General features: G+C 38.7%; 1 protein-coding gene and 1 non-coding gene across 3 annotated transcripts in view; both read right to left on the reverse strand.

The window, feature by feature from the left end:
- The window catches only part of LOC104867874 (centrin-2-like), an 18,683-nt gene that overhangs the window by 3,345 nt on the left and 6,539 nt on the right, over positions 1 to 8,799 (reverse strand). The window lies entirely within an intron of this gene.
- LOC117287439 lies at positions 4,440 to 4,630 on the reverse strand. The gene has a single exon (XR_004518751.1). It is a non-coding gene; the product is annotated as a U2 spliceosomal RNA (small nuclear RNA).

Raw genomic sequence — 8,799 nt, forward strand, 5'->3', positions numbered from 1 at the left:
AATACAAAAGTATATCCAGATGTGTTAGCACATGCCTGTAGTACAAGCAATTTGGGAGGTTGAAGCAGGTGGATTAAGAGCTTGAGATCAGCCTGGGGTACATAGTGTAATCCTGTCTCTCAAAAAACCAAAGAGAAGCACAAAAAGAAAACAAAACCAAAAACATATTAACATAACATAATATAACATATTTTCAATGCCAAGCAATAACTATCAACATCTGAAAGTAATTAAAGTATTTAAATTGGGCGTGGTGGCACATACTTGTGGTCCCAGCACTAGGAAGTCTGAGGCAGGAAAATTGCCAAGAGTTTGAGGCCAGCCTGGACTACGTAGTGAGTTCAAGGCCAGCCTGAACTGCATAGAAAGAACATGTCTCAAAAAAACCAAAAGCACCTAGACCTGACATGTAAAGGTACAAGATCCCAGGTATGAATGTAACTGTACTGTCTACCTAGAATGTACCAATAAATTCAATTAAAAAAAACAAAAGCATAAAAAATAATAAAAATAGTATATCAAAGATTGGGGATGTACTTGCCTATCATGTGTAAGGGTCTGGGTTTGATTCCCAGAACCCAAAAATAAATAAAAAATAAAATTGCATACTATATATATTGTTTAAAAATTTTTTTCATATAATAATCTATAATCCCAGCCTCAGCTTCCAGAGTACAGTAATTATAGGCATGTACCACCACACTTGGCTATTTTCAGCATTGTTTTCCTTCTTTTTTTTTCACTACCTTTCCCTCCCTTCTTCCTCCCCGCTCCACTGCTTGTTCCCCCAGCCATTTGAAAAAGAACTTGCTACTCTTTCTCTCCTCTCTCTCTCTCTCTTTCTCTCTCTCTCTCTCTATATATATAGCCATGAGGTATTTAAACTTGTGACTTATTTCACTTAATACTATGATCTCAAATTACATCTATTCACCTATGAATGCCTCTGTTTATCTTTGTTTAGCTCAGAGTAGCACTCTCTTGTGCATAAATACGTTTTCTTTATCATCTGTTGATGGGTATCTAGGCTACTTCTCAGATTCAGCTATTATGAATTCTGCTGCTATAAACATGGATATGCGTGTATCCCTGTAACACGATGTCTTTAATTCTTTTGGGAAGATACCTAGAATGGGAATAGCTGGGTTGAATGGAATTTCTATTTTTAGTTTTTTGAGGAATCTCTATACTGATCTCCACAGTGGTTGTACTAGTTTATACCCCCACCCGAAATGTAGAAGGGTTCCTTTTTCCCCATATCCTCACCAGCATTTGTTATTGTTTGATTTCTTGATGACAGCCATTCTTTCTGGGGTAAGATGAAATCTCAGTATGATAATTAAAGTTAAAGGGTTGGTATCAGATGGTTCCCCTTCTCCATAATCTCTTCCTGCTGTCACAGATGTTGAGAAGGGTGGCTCAGGCACCAGCTCACAGAAGAGGAATGAGGAATGTTAACTCAAGACAAACTCACTTAAAACAGGCAAGATTTTTTAGTCTACAGGTCCACATCCACTAATTCACTTCTTCATTCATTATGTGTTTAAAAGACTATCAGATGAGTTAAGTTAGGTAGGGACAGTGGGTTTCACAGAAGTATTTAGTGCTAAATAAAACTTCTAGTAAGTGCTAATTAAAAATTAGTACAGTAAATCAATATTTATGCCAGGCCTGAGTTAAATGCTGAGTGAGTGGATGATTTCATTGAATCCCTATAACCTCTAGGAACAAGGCTGTAGGTCAGACTTATCAACAAAGGCCTACAGAGGTTTTTCTTCTGCTTAAACAACATGCTGGCCACGAAGTTTCATTCTTTTTTTGGTGCTGGGATCCAGTCCAGGGCAGTGCACATGCTAAACTTTCTATCTACCACTGAGCTATACCTCTAGCCCTTACACTTGAACTTGAACTCAAAATTCCAAAGTCTGTGCTCGTAACCATTATGCTATACTACAAAACACAGTGCCACACTTAGGAAGAATATAGTTTTGTTAATAATAGAACTAAAATTGAAAACAGCTAACATGTATTAATCACTTATGTGGTAAGCATTCTGGTAGGTTTTTATGTATATTAATAATTTAATTTGTTTGACATACCTATGGAAATAGGTACTATAATTATGCTCCTTTTAAAGATAGGAAAACAGACTCTGAAAGATTAAATAACTTGCCTACAATACAAACAGCTACTAAATGGTAGTGCCAGAAGCCAAATTAGACACATAAGAATATTACTGCCTGGGGAACATGATGAAATATAAAAAGAATGATGTTACTTAGCTGCTGTCAAAAGTCAGAGGTCTAGCTAGGTACAGAAGTGCACATCTGTAATCCCAGCTAATAAGAAGACTGGAACAAGAGGATCCTGAATTCAAGGCCAGCCTGTACAACACGGCAAGACCCTGTCTCTCAAAATATCAGAGATTAAGCGATGCATGATGGTATACACCTGTAGTCCCAACCACTGGGGAGGCTCAGGTAGGAGGATCACAAGTTTGAGGCCAGCCTGGACAATTTAGTGATACCTGTGTCAAAATAAAAAAGTAAAAAGAGAAGGGGATGTAGCTCAGAGGTAGAGTGCCCTGGGTTCCACACCCAGTAACCACCACTCCCACACACAGTTAGAAAGAAAGACTTCCATGACCTTGTGGGCCAGGAACAATCACAGAAGGACAGAAATAGAAAAACCTGGTAAATCCTGGCCAACCTGTCAGGCCTAGTGTTGAAAGCCTTCATAGTCTAGCTTGTGTCCTCTTGTAATGAAAGTCCGACCATTATTCGCAATTTGACAGATAAGAAAATGGGTTCTTTGTGAGGTGATACATTATACCCTGGTCATATAACTGCTGTAGTAAATGGCACAGCCTACATTTGGGGCCTACATTTGTTACTCAAGCCTGAGTTCTTAATCACCATCACAACCTTTCCATGGTTCCATCTTGCTTTTGTGTAGAAAGTCCGTGGCAGAGATCAGTGGAAAAGGGTGAGGTGAAAGGATAAGAGCACTGGGGTGTATTCAAGGAAAAGGAAGCTGACCTGCTTGACCAGGGTTCACAATCCATTTACCTTGGAAAGAAGCCCTCTGGTTGCATGACTCTTATGACTTTACAAATTGTACAAATGTCTGTTCCTGCCATTAGAGGGAAGCTATTAAAAACAGGGACTATAGCTCAGCCATTGGTGTACTCTAGTGTCCTAAACAGTGCTTAGCTTGCAGTTCCAGCAGATACGGTTAAAAGGGAGTAGTCAGATTGCATAGATCATGGAATCGAAATTAAGGAATTAAAAATGCAAATATCCTCAACAAAATAATAAGTAACCAAATTCAACAGGGTATTTCTATAAGAGTTATCCCTGCAATAAAACAATGGCCAACAGCAGAACATAGTCAATATCATTGAATCACATTCATGGATGAAAGTATTTAAAAAATGATTTTTATTTCTTTTTATTGAGTTTATTAGTACATTCTAGGTATACAGTACAGTTACATTCATTACTGGAATCTTGTACTTTTACGTGACAGGTCTTGGTTCTCATTTTTTTCCCCTTGTCCCTGCCCTCTCTTCACCTCCTCCTCTCCTCCCCATTTACAAACACCTTATTTCCATTTTTTCATTTTCTCATATTTTTTTCTTTTCCCTTATTCCCTTTCCCCTACCCTTCCCACTTTCCCTACACCTTTACCCTTTTCTTCCTATTTCACATTGTTAATTATCCCATTAGGATCTTGTGTACTATTATAGTTTTTCACACCAGAGAAACTATTCTGTATTTATACATGTGTGATTTATTTATTTTACTTAGGAGTATATCCTCAATATGTATCCATTTTCCTATGAATGACTTTAATTTCTCATTCTTTATGGCTGAGTAGTATTCCATTTTATAGAAAAACCACATCTTCTTTATCCAGTTTCCTACTGATGGGCAAATGGGCTGTTTCCATGTTTCAGCTATTACAAACTGTGCTGCTATAAACATAGGTGTGCATATGTCACTGTGTTTATTTCTTCATACTTAAGAAAAAAACCTGATGGGGCCGGAGATTTAGCTCAGTGGCTCTGCTGTGTGCCTCGCAAGCATAAGGTCCTGAGTTCGATCCCTGGTACCAAAAAAGAAGAAAGAAGGAAAGAAACCTAATGCTCCTAGACTGTAGAAGAGTTAGGCCAATACTTTTAGACAAGAAAAAGGTAAAAGAAGTATGTAAGAATAGATAGAAAGGTAAAAGATATAACAGCCATTGCCTGCCAATTTTACTATGGTCTACACAGAAAACAAAACAGATTAGGCAAGCTACCTCAACTTTGAATTTTTTTTTGTTTTTTGAGTACCGGGGATCAAACTCAGGACCTTGTGCTTATGAGGCAGGCAGCAGCACCACTGAGCTGAATCCCTGGCCTTTAATCTGTTTTTTAAAACCAGTGTGATGCCCCGAAGGTGTGCACCGTTCCTGGAGGTACTGCAATACCAGGTTGATGCATGGAGTGGATGGAGCAAGCTCCTATTCCAACTCCCAGCTCCAAAAACCCATTTAATATATTGTCCTTGGATAGAGGACGTATCAGATATTAAACTGATAAGAACAGATACTACACTTAATCTTAGCCAAAAGGCCGAGAAGCAATGAACTTTACATTTTGTTTTGTTTTTTTCAGTGCTAGGATCATAGCATACTAGGCAAGCATTCTATCACTGAGCTACATTCCCAAGCTGTTCTTTTTTTGTTTTTGTACTAGAAATTGAACCCAATCTTTTGAACCTAAGGCTTTTAAGTTAGCTACATTCCAGACCTTTTATTATTATTATTATTATGTTGAGACAAGGTCTAAGTTGCTAAATTGCCCAGGCTGGACTCAAATTTGCAATATTCCTGTATCATCATCCCAGGGTGCTGGTATTATAGGCATGCACCACTATGCCTGTTTATACAATTCTGTAACAAGAATAGCCATCTTAAAAATACAATGAAGGGGTAGAAAAAAATAAGAAAACAAAATGTAATAAAGGGGCTGGCATGGTGGTGCATCCCTGTAATATGTGGATTTGGGGAGGCTGAGACAAAAGGATCACAAGTTTGAGTCCCACCTGGGTGGGCAATTCAGCGAGACCCTGTCTGAAAATAAGAAAAAAGGGCTGAGGATACAGTTCAGTGCAAAGGCCCTGTGTTGAATTCCCAGTGTTGCCAAACAAACAAAACACCCAAAATACCAAACCCTTCCCAATCCTATCTGTATTACCAACTAAACTAGTATTTTGCAGGGATGAGCAATCTTTTTCCACAAATGGCTAAAGAGTAAATATTTCCAATTTTGCAGATCATATGGTTGCTGGTATATCTACTCAAATGCAATCTATGAAAAACTAAAAGTATAAATTAGGATCAAAATGTATAAATGATATTGAGCCAGGGATTTAGCTCAGCGGTTCAGCAGCCTGCCTCACAAGCACAAGGACCCGAGTTTGATCCCCAGTACCAAAAACAAACAAACAAATAAACAAAAAATATATATAATTGATTTGTGTAATAGGAAGAAAAGGTCTAAAAGAGTAGAGGAAGCGGGAAGGGTAGAGGAAAGGTAAAAAAAAAGGACAAGGAAAAGTATGTGAAAAGGAAAAACACGCAATGTCTTTGTAAAACAGGAAAGGGTAGAGGGGGTGAAAGGAGGGCTGGGGAATGGGGAAAAATAAGAACCAAGATAAGTCATGTAAAGATACAAGATCCCAATGATGAATGTAACTGTATTGCATATCAAAATGTACCAATAAACTTAATTAGAAAATTCAATGAATGTGGATGCATTCCAATTTCACTTTATTTATAAAAACAGGTGACAGGTCGACATGCACAAGTATAGTTTGCTGACTGCTAGGCTACAGTAGTTAACCTAAAAGCAATGCCTAAGAAATTTATCAAGGAAAAATTTAAACTGTCTTCAGGAACATAGGAAGACCTGAATAAACCACCGGGATGGCACAGGCCTATGATCCCAGCACTCTGGGAGGCTGAGGCAGGAGGCCTGGGCAACTCAGCAAGACTTTGTCTCAAAATAAAAAACAGGCCAGGCATGGAGGCGCATGCCTATAATCCCAGCACTTGGGAAGCTGAGGCAGGAGGATTGCTGAAAGTCTGAGGTCAGCCTATGCTACATAGTGGGTTCAAGGTCAGTCTGAACTACATAGCCAGATTTTATCTCAAACCTCCCTCTAAATAAGTAAGTAAATAAATAAAGGGCTGGGGATGTAGCTTAGTACAAAGGACCATGGTTCAATCTCTAGGACTGAAAAAGAACCCCAAAAACTAAAAAAGCAATGACCTGACCTGAATAAATATCAAAATGACCTCAATACTTTAAATATATTATTTGTTTAAAAAATAGAGTGCCAGCCAGGTGAGGTGGTGCATACCTGTCATCCCAGCACTCAGAAGGCTGCGGCAGAAAGACTGCTGCAAGTTCAAGATCAGTCTAGGCTACCTAGTGAGATCAAGACCATTCTGAACTACAGAGAGACCCTGTCTCAAAAAACAAAACAGTGTGCTAGATCCTCTGCTGCAGACCTGCCCTCACATTTGGGAGCCCAAGGACACTTAGTTTGGAACCACTAAATAATGATTTTTGTCATGGTCTTTCTGTGGGGGGAGAAGAGGGATTATGTACAGGTGTAAATTCTCTACAATAATTGTTATTATGTATGCCTAAAATGTACCAATAAATATTTTGTTATAAAAAATTAAAAAACAAAACAGGGCTGAGGATTTAGCTCAGTGGTTTTGCCACCTGCTTTGCAAGCTCAAGGTCCTGAGTTCAATCCCTGGTACCAAAAAACAAAAACAAAGAACAAAACAAAATATGGGACAGTTAGTCTTTTGGGTGCTAGGGATACAGCACAGAGCAAAATAAAGCACCTGCCCTCATGGATCTCATGTAGCAGTGAACAAATAAAACTAGAATAAATGCTATGAAAAAAATTAATAAGAAAAAGAGAGAACAGAGTGGCAGGGAGTGAGTGTGCTAATTTCAGAAGGTCAGGGAAAGCTTCTCTAACATTCTAGCAGAGGCAAAGGAAGCCAGCCACCCTGAATTCTGGGGAAGGAGTGTTCTATGCAAAGATGTCATTTCTCTCCCAACTAATCTAGGCATTTCAGTGAAATCCCAGTATGAATATGAAAGAATAAAGGTCTATGAAAGTCTATTTTGAGCAGCAAAACAAAGGTGCCTGCCCTACTGGTAGAACTGGCTCTACCATCAAGCCACACTAATAAAAACATGTTGCTGGTATTTAACAAAGAAAAAGACCAATGGAATTAAGTGGAGGGCTTAGGAATAAAGTATATACATGGAAACAGTATGTGATAAAGGTGAAATTACAAAGCCCTTGTAAGACTGCTTTTCAGAGAGTGACAGGAAAATTAATTCCTAAATTTTTAAGAAAGGACTTTTACTTTAAACTATGTAGAAGTTGGGCTCCAGGGCCTGGGATTTAGCTCAGTGGTGCTGTGCCTGCCTTGTAAGTGAAAGGTCTGAGTTTAATCCCTGGCATCCCACCCAAAAAAAGATGGGCTCCAGATGAATCAAAGACCTTAATGTGAATGTTAAAAACATAAAGCGAATGTAAAAATAGGAAAATCTGTAATACCTATGGGTAAATAAAGATGTTAAAACAAGATTCCAAACCATAAAGTCAAAATTAGGACGCAAGGGACAGGGATTTAGCTCAATGGTTCCGCCACCCGCTTCCCACGTGCAAGGTCCCAAGTTTGATCCCCGGTACCAAACACACAAACAACCCAAAACAAAGAAGGGAGAACTATAGATTATACTTTCCTTGCAGTGCCACAAAATTAGGATGCATGTTGAGATATGGCCAAGTGCTACAGTGCTTGCCTGGCCTGCACAAGGTCTTGGTTTTGATCTCCAGTACTACAAAAAGCAATAACAACTCCCCCAAAATTTAAGACATCTGCTACCTTAATGGCATCTCAAAAAGTGTTAACGTACAGATGGTGGACTGAGAAGAGATACTTGCAAAGAAACAAAATTAGAACCAAAAGATTACACAAAAATTCCTGCAAATCAACAAAACAGGAAATCAAACAGGAAAAAAATAATAGGCCAAGGACATAAACAGATACTGGGAGAGGTACAGTATCAGTGTTTAAAACAAACAAGGGGAGCTAGGCATGACGGCACATGTCTATAATCTCAGCACTTGGGAGGGTGAGGCGGGAGAAGGATTGCCTCGAGTTTCAGGCCAGCCTGGGCAGTGAGTTTGAGAAGAGCCTGAGCTACACAGTGAGACCCTGCCTCAAAAAACCGAAAAAGGGCTGGGGATTTAGCTCTGTGGTTCTGCTACCTGCCTCAAGCATAAGGTCCTGAGCTTGATCCCCAGTACAAAAAAAAAAAAAAAAAAATTTTTTTTTTTGCTATAATTGATAATCTCTAAATTTGCAGAGTTAAAAAAGAGTCAGAATTACAGACATTTCTTGTTACAGCCTTTATAACAACACAAACCTTGTGTTAGTAGTGGCAAATCTATGACACGTGCGCCACAGTGCAATGTTTTATCACTGAAAGCTCTAAAACATTTGCCATCACTGCCTTATCACAAATGGGGAAACAAGATTTTTCTATTTTTGTTGTTGTTGTTGTTGTTGTTTTGTTTTGGTACCAGGGATCAAACTTGGGTCCTTGCGCTTGCAAGGCAGATAGCAGAACCACTGAGCTAAATCCCCAGCACAAGACTTTTGTTTTTTTTTTTTTTTTTTTTTTTTTTTGTTTTTTTTTTTTTTAATGAA

Source organism: Fukomys damarensis, unplaced genomic scaffold (genome assembly GCF_012274545.1).
Source record: "Fukomys damarensis isolate Sample0158 unplaced genomic scaffold, DMR_v1.0_HiC HiC_scaffold_23, whole genome shotgun sequence".
NCBI classification, from domain to species: domain Eukaryota; kingdom Metazoa; phylum Chordata; class Mammalia; order Rodentia; family Bathyergidae; genus Fukomys; species Fukomys damarensis.